Source organism: Anguilla anguilla, chromosome 5 (genome assembly GCF_013347855.1).
Source record: "Anguilla anguilla isolate fAngAng1 chromosome 5, fAngAng1.pri, whole genome shotgun sequence".
Taxonomy (NCBI): Eukaryota; Metazoa; Chordata; class Actinopteri; order Anguilliformes; family Anguillidae; genus Anguilla; species Anguilla anguilla.
The window spans coordinates 46,508,167-46,528,133 of NC_049205.1; the positions used below are offsets into that span (position 1 = coordinate 46,508,167).

The following is a 19,967-nucleotide window of genomic DNA, read 5'->3' on the forward strand; positions in this document are numbered from 1 at the left end:
TTAGATTATGATTCAGACAAGGCCTTCATATTTTGAAAGCCAGCCAATTTGTACCATACACCTCAATTGACTACGCGTTCAAATGCACACAGTGCACCAAGTTAAGCTGATTTATTCTTTACATGGTTTGTACTATATTTATACACTTGCATAATTTGACTTTCTTCTCTTTTTTTTCGAGCTGACTTCCAGAATAGTGTTAAATTGAAAAAAGCAGAGGTAAAACTGTATTTCGTTTAAACGAAATGAGCACACCATGTTTCTCCTGCACTGGAGAGGAGAAAACAAAGCAGCAATTCAACAAACAGCTTAGTCAGGCTCATTACGTGATGACTCAAAAAATTACGGTCCATTCAGTCTTCACAAAAACAGAACCGTGAAGAGATAATCCCACTATATTCCTCTCTAATCTGTATTTTTCCATATGAATCGTGAGTTTGGAGCAATAAAAAATGATAGCATCAAATAACTTGCACATTTGCATAGGGAAGGCCAGGGATAGACTGTAAACAGCACAACTTGGGTTTTTGTGTGTTCTGACGAACGTCATATCTGACGAAAGTGAACATTTGACAGTCCTGTTCGGCTTGATCAATGGCCTCTTCACGTCCACCGAGCCCGTGTTTACAGTAGCACTGGCGTCATGAAAACCGCAGAACAGACACACTACTCTGACAGCCTTCAAGCCACGGTAACCTTTACAGCTAAATAAATCACCTTGTCTCAGACACTGTACAAATATTCATTTATAAACCACAGACCGGGGCAGACAGTGTGCTTTTGCTGCTTCATAAATATTAAAAACAGCTCCAAATTAGTTTTCCTTTATGTTTATCCTCCCAATTGACATGTTTGGTGAGTTCTAAATATCCATCGTAATTCGGTTATGTTAGTTTCAGAACTACACGGTGCATCTCAGTCTGATTTTTGTCGGTTCACAGAAGCCATCGTTAGTAATATCACAAAAGCTACAAGGAGAGGAGAGGCTATACTAACAAGTGCAAAGAATAAAAGGATTTGTGTAAAGGTAGCCCTATCCCCCCTCAGTGCTTGTCTATCATTACTACTAAATGGCTGCTTTGGGAAGGAAAGTGATACGTTCCTAACTGAAACAGAATACTTCAACATGCTGAAATAATTACATTGTGCTTAAAGCTGACAATGGCTGCATAAAGCAGTCAAAGTCTCCTGTCCAGGAAATAGCTTATTAATTAACAGCCAGAATTCTTCAACAGGAAACAAATCCGATGCTGAAGACAAGAAGAAACCCCATGAACAGCAAATCAGCCCATGTAAAACTTGAATTTGAAAACTAAGAAACATATGTATTCTGCATCAACACGTTAAAAATGCAAATCTGTTGAAAGAATTGTGGCTCCAGGTAGCATTTTTTTTAACCAAATAAATGAAAAAAGTGAATGACAATACGGAGTAGGTTTTCATTCGCAGAGCATAAAATTAAAATAATGGATGCTCAAGTAAAAAAAACCAAAAAAAAACCAATAAACACTGGCAACAAAGCACCAGGAAATGAACAAATATTTACATCATGCAGTTGAAGATAATGATGCAAACTCATTAAAATTGAACATGAAATACAACAGCCTAATTAGCAGGCAGGTATCGAGGGAATAGGAAGCATTACAGACAAAATATGCTTTATAGATAAGCAGATTTGTCGGTTTCAAGGGGAACTGTCAAGGTTAAACATCTGTCTGGTGCGTGCTGTTTATCTCCACAAGATGTGGACTATAGCTAAACAATGCACATCAGTTTCGTATCAACTCAATCTGAGTCAAAGCACAGAGGAGTCAGAGTTCAGTTAGCATGACGGAGAGGGCAGGTCTGCCTGAAATTCCCTTTCATTGAAAGAAAATGCCTGGAAAAAACATCCCTTAAAGACAACCAAATCATTTGACACTGTATTTAAGACCTTCTAGAATCCATTCGCTCTGACACTATCACCGGAAACATTCAGTTAATTACAGCCTGGGGATTAGAGGAGAAGAAAGAAGATAATTTATTTTTATCTCAAGTAATTGATGAGCCAATCAATACAGGTTTATTTGTTAAGCATTACCAGTGCATACAAAATGAGACACAGCAGACAATCAGATAAGTAAGCTTTTCATACTAACCAGTGCAGCTCAAAAAGCTATTTTCATGAACCAAAACCCAAAGATCTTCCATTAATGTGTGCAGGTTCATATTGAACATGAATATAAAACCAGTGAAAGGCAAGACTAGAGGTGTTACATACAGCCAAAAAGGTACAATACATAACATTGTACATACAACAGAAAGACCAGTCAGCTGGAAACCACATCTCAGCCATCATAATCATTAAAGCAGAGAAATATGGATATTTCAGACTCCCACACATTTGGAAGTGATGGCGATTTAGACACTGTATGTATAAATATGCTGTTTAGAGATACAGTGTGGAATTCGCAGCCTGGACCTCAAGCAGATGGTATGGCACATTATATTGGCTGAAAGAGGACTGAGCTTTTTTGCTACTCGATTAAATTGCATCAAGATAACGTGACCGGAGCTTGTTATGGAGGCATCCTCCCTGGACCCGTTTGCGTAATGAATAATCAAAGAGAGAATTTGGCACCTCTCAGGCTATTTAAAGGTTGAGGCGTCCTTTCGATTACCTGCAAACAGCTCAGGCTCCGTAACCTGCCGCGTGCCCTTGTTCCTGAAGCAGATTGCTCAGAGGACATCAGTCACATTATGCAGCCAATCGCCTCCTTATTCAAATGGATGAATAAAGAACTGAATTATGCACCCTCAATGAGTTAAGGCCTGTCAAAGGGGGCAGATGGGGAGCATGATAAAAAATGTTTTCTTGAAGGATATGCCCTGCAAATCAGAACATATCCTGCCGATAATGTCAGCACTTCACAGAAGCACGAGGGCGAGCGGTGGCAAAGGGAAGCTCAGATGCCACCCTGGACTCAGCAGCTTTCCGTGCCCACATTAACACCTCAGACGCAACCGATTCGCAATCGGTCATCACTTTAGGCGAGTGAAAGACGACTTGAGAAGCTGAAAGGGGCCGCTTCATTAGGCCTCGCCCTGGCCACAGCCGCAAAGCAGCGTCTGGCCATTGAAAAAGAATGTGCGTAGCATATTCCTATTTCAAATAAACGTTTTGAGCACGTAAGACTTGTGTCACCTCTATCCTGGTTTAACTCCATTATGAAACTGCGGACAGGCAATGTAACTTGACAGATTTGTGCCAGTGTTCTTTTTCTTTCGCGCAGCGAACGGAAGGTTGTTGTTTTATTTGAATCCCAGTCTGGGAGGAATCGAAGGCCGGGGATTTTGTTAATGCGAAGCTGGCGTCAAGCAGCTGTCTGAGAGCTCGGCAGCCAGATGGAGTACTCAAGGTCATTCTTCATTTCCTTAAATATCAATTATTCCATTGTTTGCTCAATTCATTTTGCTAGCTGAAGCCCTTATCTGCGGTGACTTGCCCCTGCTTACATTTTACGCACCATCTATTTATACAGCTGTATGTTTGCCGAAGTGATTGAGATCAAACATTTCTCGTTAGGATGCCACAGCGGTGTTGCATCTATGCAAAACACTTAATGCATCAGTGCATGGCCTGATGAAGTGCATCTTGTTCATCAGCCATGATTTCTGCTGGCAAAGAGATGATTAGGGCAAGACAGTAATAAGAGTTCTCAGTTTCTTCCCCACATCAGACAGAAAGGGTTCTTTCTGTTTTTAATTCCCTGTGGTATAAGCGTTCTTTCAAGTATTATGGCAACCTGATTTTACATTGTGCTATAAAATCAATTGATTGATTGATTGATTGAAGATGCATTGTTCACATGTCTGTAAGAAATGCAGGCATGAATCTGAAGCCCACCTTAAGCTACCCTCCTGGATGTTCTAAACCAGCTTTGAATCATCCACCAAATGAACCATTTGTCTGTGCTAAAATCTTGGACTGTTGCTCAGTGGTTTCTTATTGACCTATGACTATGAGTTCTAACACAATGTGGAGAGCCCCTTTAAGAATGGGGGCCTCTGTCTCCGATTTCCAGTTCTTAGAGCAACAGAGAACGATGAAAGGCCTTCTCTTCCATATTGAAAATTGAGGTAGTTCACAAAGAATAGGCTGTAGAAATGTATTGGGTAACACTTTACCAGACTCCTGTAGAGTTTTTTATTTGTTTTTATTTAAAGAATTAAAAATATATATTTAATTGCATTGATTTTTACACATAGTGCTTTTGACTGTTTCTTGCTTTTCTTTTTGTTCAATGGCATTCATGGAAAATTGTATCATAAACATTGCTATATATGCAATACACAATACGCACCCGTATCATAAGACAAGAATATAATTTCTAATGAATGTCATACAAGTAGAATCAAGATAAAAGGGTGTACTTCACACTGCTAAGAAATCAGTTCTTAAAAAACAGTTTATGTATTTGAGCATGAGCATATGTGTTTACCAAGCTGAAAAAAGCAACGTGTTCCTGACAGCTGACCTGGTGTCAGTTGGAAAGAAACTGCCTCCACAATTCAACAACAAAGTATAAGACCGTAAAATTTCATTTCAATTCCGTTCACTCTCAGTGCCTGCGAACGAAGTGGGGAGATTGAATCTTGACACTGGATCTCTGTCTTTGTATCACATTCTCAGCAATACAGAAGATAACTGCTGTTCATTTCCTTTTCAGGTCATCTGTGTGCATCCGCCTCCACAGGAAGGTGAGAATTTACATTCTCTTTCCTTTGAAACACCACGAAAGGCTTAAACTGCCAGTGTAACAAAGACAGAGTTATTGTCAGAGCAGAAATGTTAAAAGTGTTATCCTGAATTGTGCTGTTGTCCAGACCTGAATCACTGCAGGGACCACACAGACCCATTCTGTGGGCCCAGCTGTGTTGTGAGCCAAGAGTTACTCATTCAAATTTGTCCACACTTCCTCCTAGCAGAAGAAATCTGTGTTTTTGTCTTTGGTTTGAAAGTCGGATTAATCCCTTTATAAGCCTGAAAGCTGTTCCCCTGTGAACCAGATCACATGACACCAGGCTTTGCGGGCCCCCCCCCCGCCCAACCCGGATCAGTGGTATACCTTTCATGGGCATGAGCTTTATGCTTTCTAATGTCTTTGACTCATAGTGCATGTGTCCTGCCTACAATTGTTCAAGCATGCAATAGTTTGCCCCAAGTTATACCTTTGCTGAATTTAGGGATGAACTAATCCAAATCAAAATACTAGACAAGAGGCCCTTGTATCCTGCACCACATGATCAACTTCCCCACCAATTAATACATGCAGAACTATTCTGATTAACATACAGCGTCTGTGACCACATAACAATCCCACCAATGAGGATACCCTCTGGTTCAGAAAGAATGGGGTGCTTCAGGACTGTCTGAGTCAATCACATGCTGCAAGCTCCCTATTTGGCTGTGCTGGGTGTGGACAGATTCTATTCATTTTGAGTCTTGATGAATTCCTGTTTTACTAATCACACAAGCTTGTGAAATAACCAGTGATTCTGCACAAGAGTGGGTTCTTACAAAAGATAATATGCATGCATAAGAGTTTGTTATGCATACTAATATCAGATTAATGGCCAGCACTAATGGAGTTTCCAAAGAATCCTTAATAAAGTATAAAATAAACCAGACATTCTAGTGGAACGAAGTGAGTGCAGGTCTTTTATCTCTTTCTTGTATAGACCTAAGCTTTCATCACTCAAAGGCTGTTTGTTATTCTTTAGAGTTTGTAGACTTCAGCACATCACATGAACCACATCATAATATCTGAAGAATATCACAACATTTCTTATCTATGACATGCTGAATTAAAGCACCTGTTGCCTTTATATTATCCACCAATAGTAGGATAGTAAATATTACTGTTTGGTTGTTGGGCACAGCAACGAAGATTTCTTTGTCATGGAATTCTGGGTCAGCTTTTCAGCTTTGGTTATTATCTTTATCTGCAGACAGAATATACGTGTGTTCAATACAGGTACTTTGCACAAGACCTTATTTATTGCCTGTCTGTCCTGAAAATGAGCTCACAGAGCATATGCAAGACAGACAAATCAGCTCTAAGGCTACCTTTCTTCAGGATTATTTTCTATAAAATGAGCTGCGTTCACTTCATAGCTGGATATTGTTGAGACTACACAAAGGCTGTGCAGAGAAAATAGGTTGTTCTTTGGTGTTTGATGGAATTGTACAGAAATAAGTCCAGCAAACTGGTTTCTTTGATTGTTATAGAAATGTGATCCTTTTTGACTTGTGGAATCACAACAAATACACATGACCTTAAATAAGCAGAAGAAGTTACAGCTTATCTAAAAGTTTATTTTTATAAGTCTTATTTTGCCTGTCCTTACCAAAGTTCACAGGGAAAGTATGCAATCTTTCCAAAATAATTTGCCATCCTATTCATTCTGTCCATCTCTTTTATGCTGGAAAAAGTGCCAAGACAGAGCATTCAATTTGCCTTAATGGAGTGGCTAGTTTTCTTCATTATATCTGAATGACAAGACTCCTCAAAAGCAGCAGATCCGTGTGTGTGTGTATGTGTCTGTGTGTGTGTTTGTGTTTGTGCATGCATTTATGATCATGTGGCAAAACAATTTAGCACTGTAGCAATATGAGAGACATGATCATTTGCAATGCATAGGCACCAAGCGGCAAACCAGGAAAAACTGTTCAGCAGATCAATTTGTTTTTATAAGCAGAGGTGCTGTTCATTTTGAATCCTTCCCCGGTATCACACACATCTAAATAAAAATGAGTAAAATCCATCCTGCTGAAACATTGCTTCATCCTGCAGAATACCAAATCTTGGTGGAATCTGTGGTCTGTATCTTACAGCTTGGCTTTGCTTTTACAATTGCACTGTAATTACAGTACAGGCTAGCCCTTCTCTGGTAATTATGGTTGTCACCATCAATCCTATTAGCCCAGATAAGAAACTGCAGCAAGCTACTGGGCGGACTAAGCCTCCGCTTAATCCACACAGTAACTCTTGCTTTGAGAGTGCTACTCCTTACATGCCACACATCAAAATGAAACCAGAATGGGTTCCACATATACAGCAGTTGTATATAGCATTCTGTGTCCAAGCACACCGCAAACAATTCAAGCTGAGCCATTTCAGCGACCTGCAGTGGCAAGGCATTCGATTGGCTTTATCAGATCTACAATTTTCAGATCTGGATATCAATTCGGGTTCAAGCAAAGTTCAACTGCAAGAAAATCATTTCATTCAAACAGTGCCAGTAAAGCACCCGCAAACATCTGAAAACAGCCCCTGTAAATCACACCTATACAGACAATAAGTATGTGTAACACCACTGGAACATGGTCTCAAAGGTATTGAATTTGAAAGACAAAAGGTGTGAAATTCTATGAGTTTTGCATCATTGTGATGGAAGAAAGGCATGCTTTCATCTATGTTCATTTTCTGTGTTTATTGTAGCTATAATGTCATTCCCCCCAAAAAAAACACGCATATAAAATGTCTTCAGATTTTCTTTTTCAGATTGTCTGCTCTTTCAGCTCTTTATGGCAGAGATTATTCGTATCCTGGCTTGTCCAGCTGCGGTTTGACCTTGGTTGACAAATATACCAGATTACATGACACGTGGTATTTAACAGAATCAGTGCTTAATCTGAAAGCACCGCTGTACATACAGTTAATACAGATTATAATTGTGGCATTTTGTCCTGTAGAAAAAAGATATTTGGATATGTGGATAATTCCCTTGGGAAAGCCAAACTTCTTTGAGCTTTTGTTTGGGGATGACGCCATTCGTAACTCACGTCCTTCTTATGTCAATGCTTCCTTTCACTCTCGCAGTTCGAGTTTATTTCTTAGAATATTGCTGAAAGGGTCACTGGAACACTGTTGTCTCCTCTTGCGCAGTAGGATTAGAGAGACACGCAGCAAAATGTCCCATCAAACGTAAAGATTACATAAATGGTATTACATAAAGCCACAAGACATAAAAGCATGCAAGCTAAAAATACTAACTGCATCCGTCTAGTTTCTATAAATAGTACCATAAATTATTCAAAATTATGAAAAAACAAAAAACAAAAAAATGCAGATATCCAACAAACCCAAAGAAAATGTATCACGTTGTGCTGCAAAAAGGCTGTCTGCGTTGCACATATAGTTCTGTACAGCATATACAGCAAATCACTTCCTCAAACAAATGCATACCTTAAAATACACTAAAATACTCTTTCGTTCTCTGCCTTGTCCAGCATTTAACACAACCCCTCCAGGTAACTCAGTACCTCTCTATTTACTCCTTCAAGACATTTATTTCCACCATAAAAGTGAAAAAGGTTCTTGAGAGGAGGGACATGTATTAAATGTGTCCCTTCCTACAACTTCCTGTGTTAGCAAAAGAGACAGAGACCCAAGGTTCACCTCTCATCCTTCTCACAGTTTGAGTCATTCTACTCAAAACAGCTAGAATTCCATATCTATAGCTCCCATCACCAAAGCGTAAACATTATATTCCGTCACCAGGGCTGAATAACAATCTCCCTCTCTGGCATTCTGCACAGACGGGGACAAATATCCCTGACAGCCCCCAATTAAAATGAAGCCAGAGACCATTCATTTGGTTATTAGCAGTGTCAAACACCCAACAGGCCCAGTTCTTTAGCACAGGCTTCTGACAGAGAGAGAGAGAGAGAGAGAGAGACATTGGCCGAAATGGCAGGCCTTGAGGTACGGTCTCCATCTCCTGGAGTGATGATCGATGTTCTCTCTATAGTACTTCTTGACCCAAAGTCAATCTTCTACATGTACGAACTCAGGACTCATTTGCTAAATCAGAAATAATAAAGCTAGAGAGTACATTTAGAATCTCTTTGATCTATTGCTGAAGGTTAAAAAAGATGATCACAGAAAAGACCATTTTGTACAGCCACTATGCATGAATTCTTCTGTACACAGGGTATGGACATTTAAAGAAAGTTGAGTGATATGTAAGTTCCAATGATTAGTCAAGTCATTAAAAAAAGGAATTGAGTGTTGTGGTGTATTGTTCATAAAATCAGGAAATTAACTGTTTTGTTTTGAATTCATAAACTTGTAATGAGGCTTCCTATTATCAATGTGGCAATGAAGAATAAATGCAGTCTGAAGTCAGCCAGATTCTGAACAGAGGACAGTAAAAAATCTAGCTCAGAGGACACCTTGGTCACATGCTGTTCCATTGTAGCTCTCCATAGCGATGAGGGAGCCTCCGGTCAAACCTCATGCCACTTCACATGTCTTCTACTAATAGTAATACATATGAATACCTGCAGATTTGATTTTCCATTTCAGGAAGTTATGGCTTACCAAAAATCTTTGGCATGAACATGTTCACTCACATGTTTGCTACCCAAAACCCAGGCACCCCTATGCTACATTATAGGAGAGGACATGATATGCCAGAACATTGCGAAAAGTCAATTTTATTAAAATTTCCTCGCTGGATCATCTGGTTTCGTTCACTACACAAGACAAAACACAGAGCAAAAACCTCCTCTGGAGCACACTGAGCTGCCTTTCGCTTGTGTAACCACCAGATAGATCTTGTAGGGGCCTGTTCTGAGGTGTTATTAAACTCATAAATTTGAATGGGAGTGGTTTGTAAAGGAAGTTCAGGCTGCCTACAGACTGCGTCTGCTCCCGAACTGGCCAATTTCCACAGTGTCTCTTTTAGCCTGAAAGAGACAGAAAGCAGCACTCTCCCATCCTTATGAATGGCCACGTCCGAGCCTGAAACAAACATGCAGGATTGATGGGAGCGAGCTCATCTGTCTGCATTAGCGATCGCACCACAGAAAGTGCTTCACTCAGCTTTTTCGACAGGCAGAGCCCAGCTCTCCCTGTAATATCCCCTCCTCTCGCCCCAAGAGGCCCTCCCCCCCTGGCTCACAGCACAGCGAAAAGTCTGTAAAATCAACATCTGGTTTTTCAAACTTCTCATAAGTGCCATAGGTTGAGACAGGGATCACACAGTATCAAAGGTGATCTAGAGCACCATGGCTGAGTTCTTGGGAAAAGCACTCTGTGGTTATACAGACGGGGCCATGAATCACCCCTTTTGTCTTTTTTTCTATAACATTTGGCTAAAAGAGCTGTGTCCATTACCGAGACAAATTTGCTTTTATGTTTTGAAAGTTACAGTACACTTTATTTTATGGTGCACAAGTTCCATGGGTGTGTTATTTTAAAAAACACGCGTGAGCGCAATGGTTTCTTGACCCTGAAAATTTTGGAAATCATAAAATGCTCCACTCAATGAGCTTCCTGTCTGCCGGAGTATAAATATCTCATAAACCTCTGCTCTCTAGAGCTGGCAGTGTATTGGTCCTGGTTTTGTTAGTTTTCATTGCACAGTGTTGAGTTGGAATGTAGCTAGATGTTTCAGAGGATAGCATAAAATCCAAACAAACATTGATTGAAAGGGATCACTGTTTCTGATGCTGACTTGTTAGGTAATGACTGATCCAATGCGAGTTTCCAGAATTATGCATTCACTGAAATATCTTATCGCATGCTCAGTTTCCCCCCTCGAGAGCCTTTACATGGAGCCCATGGGGCCATTAATCATATTCTGCACAAGAACAAAAATCATATTGGAGCACATAAAGTTTACAGCTGTGTGCAAAAAAAAAATGTTGCATGCGCAGGATTAATTTCAGAGGTTTCCAACATGTATGTCCCATTCAATCAAAATTATGTGGAGTCATTGTAGTAGGCAGAAAAACTGCCTACTATAACCACCAGATGGTCTCAGAAGTCCAAAGCCCCCTTTTGTATTTCCCTCTGACCTGCAACAAAAAAGACATATTTCAATTGTTCAACCTGAAAGTAGAAACCATGGTAGGCTATGCCAAATTGTGTGAGTTGCTACAAATTCCCACATAGTGCCGTTGGACCATCTGTGGGAGGGAACTTTAAATGTCTGAGGGGGAAGGGTATTCTACATCGTGAGCAAACAGTCCATGAACAGGACCTGCCACTCTCCTTTTTTAAAATGTAAATGAAAGTGACTTTGTTTGGGGTTAAAGAACTCTTGGGGGGCGGGGGGGGGGGGGTCAAGTAACAGCCATCTGAAAGCTGCTAAAGTCCACAATAATTCCATCCTGTGAACACAACAGGAATCAGATGAAGAGCTCAGCAAAGATGTCAGGGTGTCAGTTTGTATTAAACAAGGAAACATTTTGTGTCCACAGAGGCGTGAGCCCACAAGCCCGCGCGTTGTCTCTGCTCATTGAGCAGACAAGGCCGGCCTGTTAGATATGCTGTTTGTCAGTTCATAACACAAAAGAGAAAAGAACAGCTCCCAGAGAACAAGGAAAAACCTACATAGAATACTTTTTAAATAAAATATAAATTCCTGTATCCTTGAATAGAAAGTTCATTATTCAAAAGTTTAATTTTTTGATGTGTAAAACAATGATTAACTAACTAAGAATAATCATTTTTAACAAAGAATCCTGAAATTGACTTCTCCTGTGAAAGACAAAATCATTTTCCATTCTCTTACGCAAGTTTTTATTTTCAATGTTGAGCATCAAGACACCAGCTTGAAAAATTAAATGTATCTTTTATCTGCACTTTGTTCCTATTAAATTAGCTGCTCAGTGTTTTTTTAAGTCTAACAATGAGACAAGCTTATCAACAGCCAATTTTAAAGCATTTGGAACAATAACCCGGAGGGTAATTAAGCCTATGCTTCACCCCTATGTGCCTCAGTAAAGAAAATACACTGAGCAGTGGTGAAAACACTTGGAGAGTGTAACCTCTAGTGAACTGGGTAATTGCCATGCACTTCGCCCATAGGAAGCCATGTACAGTTGTGGGAGGCCCACTCTCCATTTAGAACAAAGAATACAAGAGAGGCTGTTCTCCATCCCCCAAAGCAATCAGAGTCTCATTAAAAAGCAGACACAGACAATAAACCACCCCACCAGAAGATCCTGCTTTCACAGTAAAAGAGGACAAGAATTTACACTATCGCACCAAATTCAAACACAGGACAGTTGCACCTGGTGCAACAGTTGTTGAATTGGCAAGCAGTACCCCAGAACATTCCCAGAACGTTAGAATTAATGTTACAAACATTTACATTTGTCCTGTTTTCTGTGTTTCACTTGAACTTTATTTTAAAGTCACAAGGAACATTTCAGGGACAGTCTTAGCAGCAATTCTTTTTTTGTTATTCAAATGAAAACATAATTTAAATTATGGATTGGGAATTTTTGCTAATATTACTGGAAAGTTTAGGAATGATAGTATTTCAGCACCCTACTAGGTAAACAAAAAATGTTCTTGACATGGGACCTCCATGTTCATTTTACTTGACTAAATGATAACCACCAGGGGATGTTCACAGTAGGAATGTAATCACCATGCCTGGCTCATTTTTTTGTATCTGTGTTCTAAGATTGTTTTGGGAACATTCGCACAATAACATTCAATAGGATTGGATTCAAAAAACATTTGTTCTTAAATTTGACTAACAATTAAAAGCAAGACTAATTTTTTATTCACGCACACACAGTTTGTGAAGAAGTCAAGAATAAGTACAAATGTTGATTGAATACAGGTCATTATCTCAAAACCAATGGGAATCTAACCTGAATATCAAACAACATTCTTGAAATGTTTCATGTTAGCAACAGGACCACGTGCCATAACACCACTGCCTGTGTCTGAATGCTATCCCCACATACAGCAATTGCCCTTACATCAACTAATGGAGCAGGATTTGAAAGGTCTGTTGTTTTTCCCCTCACTTTTGTCCTTTAAATGGTGGCCATTGTCAGGTTTGTGCAGCTGCAACTGGAAATAAATCAGAAAGAACAGCCCTTAATTGCAAAGCAACTGGTAACCACATAAAATTTGTGCTCTGGTTTTCAAAGTGCACTTTCCGTCTGGCCACTCCCGCATCTTCGAACCACAAGTGAATCTCCAAATTGCAGACTTCAGGGATGAATCACAGACACTCATCACTGAGCTCACTGTTCTTCAATAGCATTACACATTATCCTGGCTGGGAATCCAAAGGTCTCATTGCTGGTTCGTCAGCCAATAAGCAGTCTACGTGACAGAGCATTACTCATTATTTTAATTCAAGATTTTCAAAGGATATACAATGACTAAATAATGCAAAGTAAGAAAAGACATCAAAGTATTCCAAATGTCTTAATATGTTAAGGTGCAAGCTGACACTGAAACAGAACGCCCCACAGACATCCTAAACATTTCCTCAAAAATATATTCTTTTATAACAGCTGGGTAGGGAACAATGACATAAGATTTTTCATATAAAATGACAATCTCTCACTGGAAAGTTGCATTTTGTCAGGATATGGGCATGAATAAGCAGATAAAAGCTATATAGCTCATGGATCAATGAACCTTAAGATGATGCAGTATTCTGTGGCTGCTGTGAAAGGAGGAAATAACCCTGTTATCCATGCACTTTCCCATTCCAGCCCGCAAAATAAGCACCGCTCTCAGCCGAACACTAAAGCAAACCGCTCTGGCATGGAGGATGTTGTGGTTTGCACAAGGCCCTCACAACAACAGGGCAGGTCACACAGAAAGGTCTGATGAGCTCCTGTCCGGCTCATACACATACACATGCACATGCAAAGCCTGAGCAACCAATTCAGTGCGTAGTTTTTTTTTCTTTCTTTTTTTTTCTTATATTTTATGTATTTAGCAAGTGCTGTTATTCAGAGTGCTTTACACAGCTTATGTATTTTTTAATCCTTTCCAATCCATTTATATAGCTGGATATTTACTGAAGCAATTCAAGTTAAGTGCCTAGCTCAAGGGTACAACACCAGTGCCCTACCAAGGAAACAAACTTACAACCTCAGAGTTGCAAACCAAGATCCAAAATCATTTTGGAATGCTGCCACTTAAGTATGAAGATGCAAAGAAACATAGTATGAAATATTCCAGCTTCAACATAAATTACATTTAAGATCCAGCATAAAGGAAACATAAGCATACAACAAAAGTATAAATACATAAATAACATTTATTTTTCAATAGAAGATCATCAAGATCAAAAGGTCTGCTAGGTGTCACTATGTCACTATTTGTCTTCCTGGTTTCATGTACATGGTCAGATGATGAGAGACCTGAGCTTGTCCATCAACTGCACACACTTCCAAAAGATTAGAAAAGAAGATGTCTTTGTCCCTCCCAAGAATCAAAGAAGATCTGCATCACAGATTCTCAGATCAGATCATGTGAACATTATTACATGGTGGTTGAAATCATTCAGCTAGGCAACCAAGACTGAATCACTCTCTGACTAGACATAACTCATCAAGCCCTTAATTAGTTGCATCAGGTTTGCTTAAGATAGAGCGCATCAAATGCCTGCATCCAGCTAGGGGTAACCGAGGAGAGGTTTGGGAACCACAGGTCTAGAAGGACACAACAGTACAAAAGGAGATAAAATGAGCACCCAGAAGTTGCTGCAGTCAAATAGACAACATCCTCAGGACCACTATACTTCCACAATGGAACATTTGTGTATATAAAAGGAGACGTGGCATAGTGTGATCTGCAGTATGATTCTAATTGAAGGCGTTCCCTTATTTGGAAAACCCTGACAAAAAAAATAAAGTCTGAAACCTTAATTCAACACGCAAGACAAAGCTCAACCAGAGCCTGAAGGAAGAGGCAAACAACTGCGTTAAGCTACTTCAGTATTTAATGTCTATGGAAAACAGAGAGATAAGGGGTTACTTTGCTTTTGCAAGAAACAAGTAATTATAATAGTCATTTAGGCCTTACATTCATTTTTATCAAAAATGTATTTTGCTTAATTTAAAGATTGAGTATTAACTAAAATATAAAGGTAGTATAGTAAGAAATAGATGATGCAGCTCTATATTGCAATCAGATCACATAATGACTGATTAACAATCGGTGGAAATCAAACAGAATCCTAATTTAACGCAATTTTCCTCATGTCTGATTGGGAGAACAGTTTGGGTGCTCACATTTTCCTGGTCGTTGCACCATTATCAAATCAATATGGCATTAGTTAACATGTGAATGGGGCATATCATGCAGCCCTTGAGTGTAAACTGTCTTTGTGGTTATTGTGAAAATCATGCAGGTCAAGCCTGGCACTTTTGTTTGGCTTTCAAAAGCGGCATGAGCTCAAGCTGTTTCTTCCTCCATTTTCTATGTGCTCTGACTGAAAATGAGCTTTGTTCCTTTTAAGTGGCGGCATTTGTTTTGCTGAACTAGATAATCTTTTCATGAGAGTTGCGTGGAGTTTATTTCCATTTTTTCTGATTAACCTGTGAGAAAAATGTGGTGGTCTTTAACTTTTGCATGGCAGTTATCTTCCAAAAATCTGTAAATGTAAATCAGAAGAAAAAAATTAACTCCATATGCATTTCAATCCTTAATACTTCTCGAGATACTTCAAAAGCACTTGTTATTGCAATTGATCAATTTGTATTCAAGACTCCCATGTTATTGATGACCAAAGGATTAGAGGACCATAGGAACCCAGAAAAGTAATTTTCTACTTTCACCCACTATTTCCAACTGTTGTTATTTTTTGAGTAATAACGGCAATAGTGTTCTGCTTCCCAAGTGCACAACATCTTTATGCTCCATAACTAAACAATGAGCAAAGTAAAATAATGGCTGCTTTGTACTGGATTAATGAAAGGCAGTATTCAAGCCAAGCCTTGGCTGCATTTGGTGACTTCACAAGATTCCTATATTTCCAACCCATTTACCTATCTTAGCTCATTCAAATTAGTCAGTTATTGGCAGCTCCACAATTGGTCCACATATAACTCCCTTATTGATTGTTAAAAGTACAGCTCTTTAACCGCTCCACCTTAGTGCTGCTCATGTCAGTCACATGTCACCACCGCAAATGGAAGCACAGAGATTAATGGTCTCAGGCTTCTTTTTTGACAGAGCAATATCAATGTGAATCTAAGACATCTATTTGATCATGGTTTGTATCATAGTCCTGAATCATGTGTGATTATCTCCCTGTCCACCTGGGAGCAAGCACCCCGATATGCAGATCTGCAACACACTTAATGATGGCTAAAGCATGTTCAGTGTCCGTGATCAGTTCAGGTAAACCAAACGCTGTCTGCTGCGTGCATCTTAATCTTCCCTGATGATCCCTAACAGGCACATTCACAGTAGTGTGTAATCACTGGGCTCACCATAAAGATTTCTCTGAGAAGAGCGAAAAAAGAGATGCATCTTTTAAGCTAACTGGCCTAGTTTAAGCACGTTACAGCTAGTCACAGATTTACGCTTTCGCAGAGGAAAACATTTTAACCCAACACTTTTAACCCCGACACTGGCTTCAAAGATTTCCCAATTGGTCTCTGTTAATTAGGAATCTCCCACAGTAATAAAAACCTGCTCCAGCTTGTCTAATGCTGTGACCTGTTGAGTCAGGATTACAGTCTCCAGCTGCTCTGGGCCTCTCTGATATCTCTGTAATAAATAAGGACAGCCACCCATCTGCAGAGCAGCGTGAATCACTCACGTTTAATTTGCCATGCCCCTAATGAGCACTGTACAGTGTGTTATTAATTAGAGTGCCGGTAAAGTTATGTGCATAGGATACAAAAATGGTGAGCAGGGATATAGGTGAAAGGGCTCTTCACCTATTTTAAAGGATAATTGAATTTTGAGACCTTTTATTGAAAAGGTTCTGCATGGTTGCATCCCTAGAAAATTCTACTGCTTCTCACTGAATTTCAAGAGTTCTTAAAATGAATAACAGTTTTCAGTTATTTTTTTGGAGTATATAGCCTGTTTTACACCTGGTGTGTGCCAAACATCCAGTGAAATTCCAGGACTGTTCATGCTAATCCCACATTAGCTATGGTCTTCCTGTCCCTCACATTAGTATGTGTGTGGTGGGAAGGGGGGGCATGGGGGAGGAGGTTAACAATGCCACAGTGTACAGTGAATGGTGGGGGCATGTGTTAGCATTTCGGATTAAGATCTAGATCATGATTTAAATCAAACATTTGGCTGCGCTTTACAATGCATATCAACTTTTCCATATGAAACATTTCCAAATCTATCTGATACATATCTGATGGTCAGATGTGACATTATAACCAATTTCTGAAAATCTTAATTTGCGATCTGCAACAATTTCCACCACTTTTGGTTGCGTTATCATTACATTTAGGCATTTAGCATATGCTCTTATCCTTTAAGACACTGCATACGAAAAGGTTAGGCACAGGAGCAGAGGTGATACCAAATTAGCAGTGTGATTATATACACCTACAACACAACTAAGTGCCATAGGAGATGCAAGAGAAAGATTGGGAATATAGTGCAAATACTAATGGATGTTGTGAAATGGACTTGCACATACTAAAAGCATATATTCACATTGTATATTACTCACTGTTCAGTGTTTTTCAAGGTTGTTATGCACATATGTCTCAAAGCCCTTCGAAGAAAATCTTTACGCACAAGACCTTGATAGCGCCAAAGCCGAGCTCTACCATTGAGATTATCTAGGAAGAGTCCGCATCCAGCATGCATAATCAGCAGGGCAGGCTGGGAAGGACGGGTGGCGGGGGGGGGAACGCGGGCTGCATGGCCGATCAGCAGCGATGGACTGATCCTGGCCCAGGGCCAGGGGACGGTGTGGGTTCCGTTTGGCTGTGGGAACCTCAGCTCACCACGCCCCAGCTGTCCCGGGGCCGCGTCCGGCAGACCCGTCTGAGAATGCCACACCTGCCCCCCCCCCCCCCTCCACCCACGCTCCCCCGTGGCCCCTCGGGGCAGAGTCAGCACATCTCCCTCTGACACCTGTCTGTGTGCCTGCCTGCCTGGGGGGCCCAGAGGGGACCACAATGTGGGACTGACATAGAAAGTGAAAATCATTCATTGTAAAGAAGGCCAGAATCCAATGGAACACACTTATTTAATATTTGAGCGTAAACATTCCTTTACTGACCAGGTAAAATTATTAATATTTAAATCCACAATTTATACAGTTTGCATTCATATGCCAAATGTATATGACAGACACAAACCGACAGATACTTTCTATTACTGATATGCCATACTGTCAGCTTGCATTGTATGCTGTCTAAATGTACACATGCCATCCTAATGGCACTAACCTTACATGCAACAGTACATGCTTTGATGAGAGCAAGATACAGCTACATAAACGTGGATGTTCTACATTACTCACACAGTCTGTCCCACATGGAAAAGATCATGTTTACATAAGAACAGTAGATTGCACAGGTAATGCAGAACCCATATTTAAGAGGAACTCAAACATAAAGCATATGCTCTACAGCCATCGGAAATCTTGACTAAATAAATAAAATAATTCACGAGACTAAACTGTGATGACTCAGTTAAGCAGAAAAATTATAAACATTATTTATTGTTTAGGGAAAAGAAATCTATGCATTAGGAGATGGTCCATTTAAATTAAATGACAAAACCCCAAGTTGGCATGATGATGCTAAGGATGCTAAATTTAAAGACTACACTTATGTTAGATAGAATAAGACATTTTTTCTGCTCGGGCTGTGCATGAGTCATACTGGAGACCCAGCATACAGGACAAGGTACAAATGATGAGTCTCATTATCTTCCAGCACAAAAAAAAGAAAAGGTCACTTCATTTCATTAAAAAAATGAAAATGGGGGTAAACACCATTGTTGATGTGTGGTGGACGGGTATTCTAGATCTGTTGAGATAATGACTTGCGGGGCTAAAACTTTAAAACAGGCTGTCACATTCAGCCCCATGGCAACTGTGATCTTGTTTAAAAAGTGTAAAAATTTCTTATATTCATCAGACCCATACCATCACAGTCATGTTAGGGGGAATGCAGCTTTTTTTGTCTGTAGAAAACGACACAATAATAGCTTTGGCTATCAGTACCCAGCGGTGGAGAGGGTTGATGCAGTGGAGATTGTTAAGCATAAGCCTACTCAGGAGAGGGCTGTGTTTATGAGTGAAAAACAAGTGATGTAAAATATGGTATCATAAAAACTAATGGTGAGGAGGATACACTGCAGAGTAACATGCTTGTATATTTGACGAAATAAAAATAAGTGGAAGTCACCTCAGCTGATTCATGACTGGATTAAACAGTTGAGTCAGAAAGGAGGAGATAATTGACACACACACAAGCCCCTCCCCATACATCATTTACAATTTCATCCAAATAAAGATGAGCAAAAAAGTAGTATAAAATGAACAAACACAGGTAATGAGCTGTACTGTATGCTCAAATGTATGTTATACAATTTTATTTCCCAAAATGATAGGTGTCAACATGATTGGTACCCCTATTGTCATTGAACCCCGTGAGCCCTCCCTTCACAAGGATAAATGAATCACTGGAATGCACCTTTAAAAAACATTTGGAGAAACATTTTTGCTGCTTTTGGCGAGTTAATACAAAAAAATAAAATGCAGCCCTCACTAGTGGATCAAATAAATCGTGATTCTGATTAGATAATCTCAAACTTTCCAAGGTTTATATTTATGTGTTAATATTATTATAATGCATATTCAATACAAGTCTGGTGATTTAAATATCCTTGAATAAAAAGACATACAATTTTTCATAAGTACATTTTTAGCGGTTAGGATTTAATGGCACTCCCCTTATGTTAAGTTGTGTGGCCGGATCCCAGCGAAATGGCTCCACCGTGAACCATTCTGATTGATTAAGAGCAGATATCTGCACTTCCCTGGCCTGCACCCCCATTTGTCACACAAATGCACGGAGCTGCTACGACTGCCATCTCCACGCCATCTGCAGGGACATTCCACTCGATAAATCAGGGAGACATCCGACACTTTCTCCTGTCTGAGACACAGACCCAGGTTCCCCTGCTGACACACTGGCATCTATAGCTTCC

At 39.8% G+C, this 19,967-nt stretch overlaps 1 protein-coding gene across 1 annotated transcript in view; it reads left to right on the forward strand.

Annotated features, from left to right (window-relative positions):
• Positions 1-19,967, forward strand: part of sema6dl (sema domain, transmembrane domain (TM), and cytoplasmic domain, (semaphorin) 6D, like) — a 76,711-nt gene that overhangs the window by 36,485 nt on the left and 20,259 nt on the right. The window contains exon 3 of the mRNA XM_035418521.1: positions 4,710-4,740. The gene's annotated coding sequence lies outside the window, so the exon portion shown is untranslated. The remainder of the gene's footprint in view (positions 1-4,709; positions 4,741-19,967) is intronic.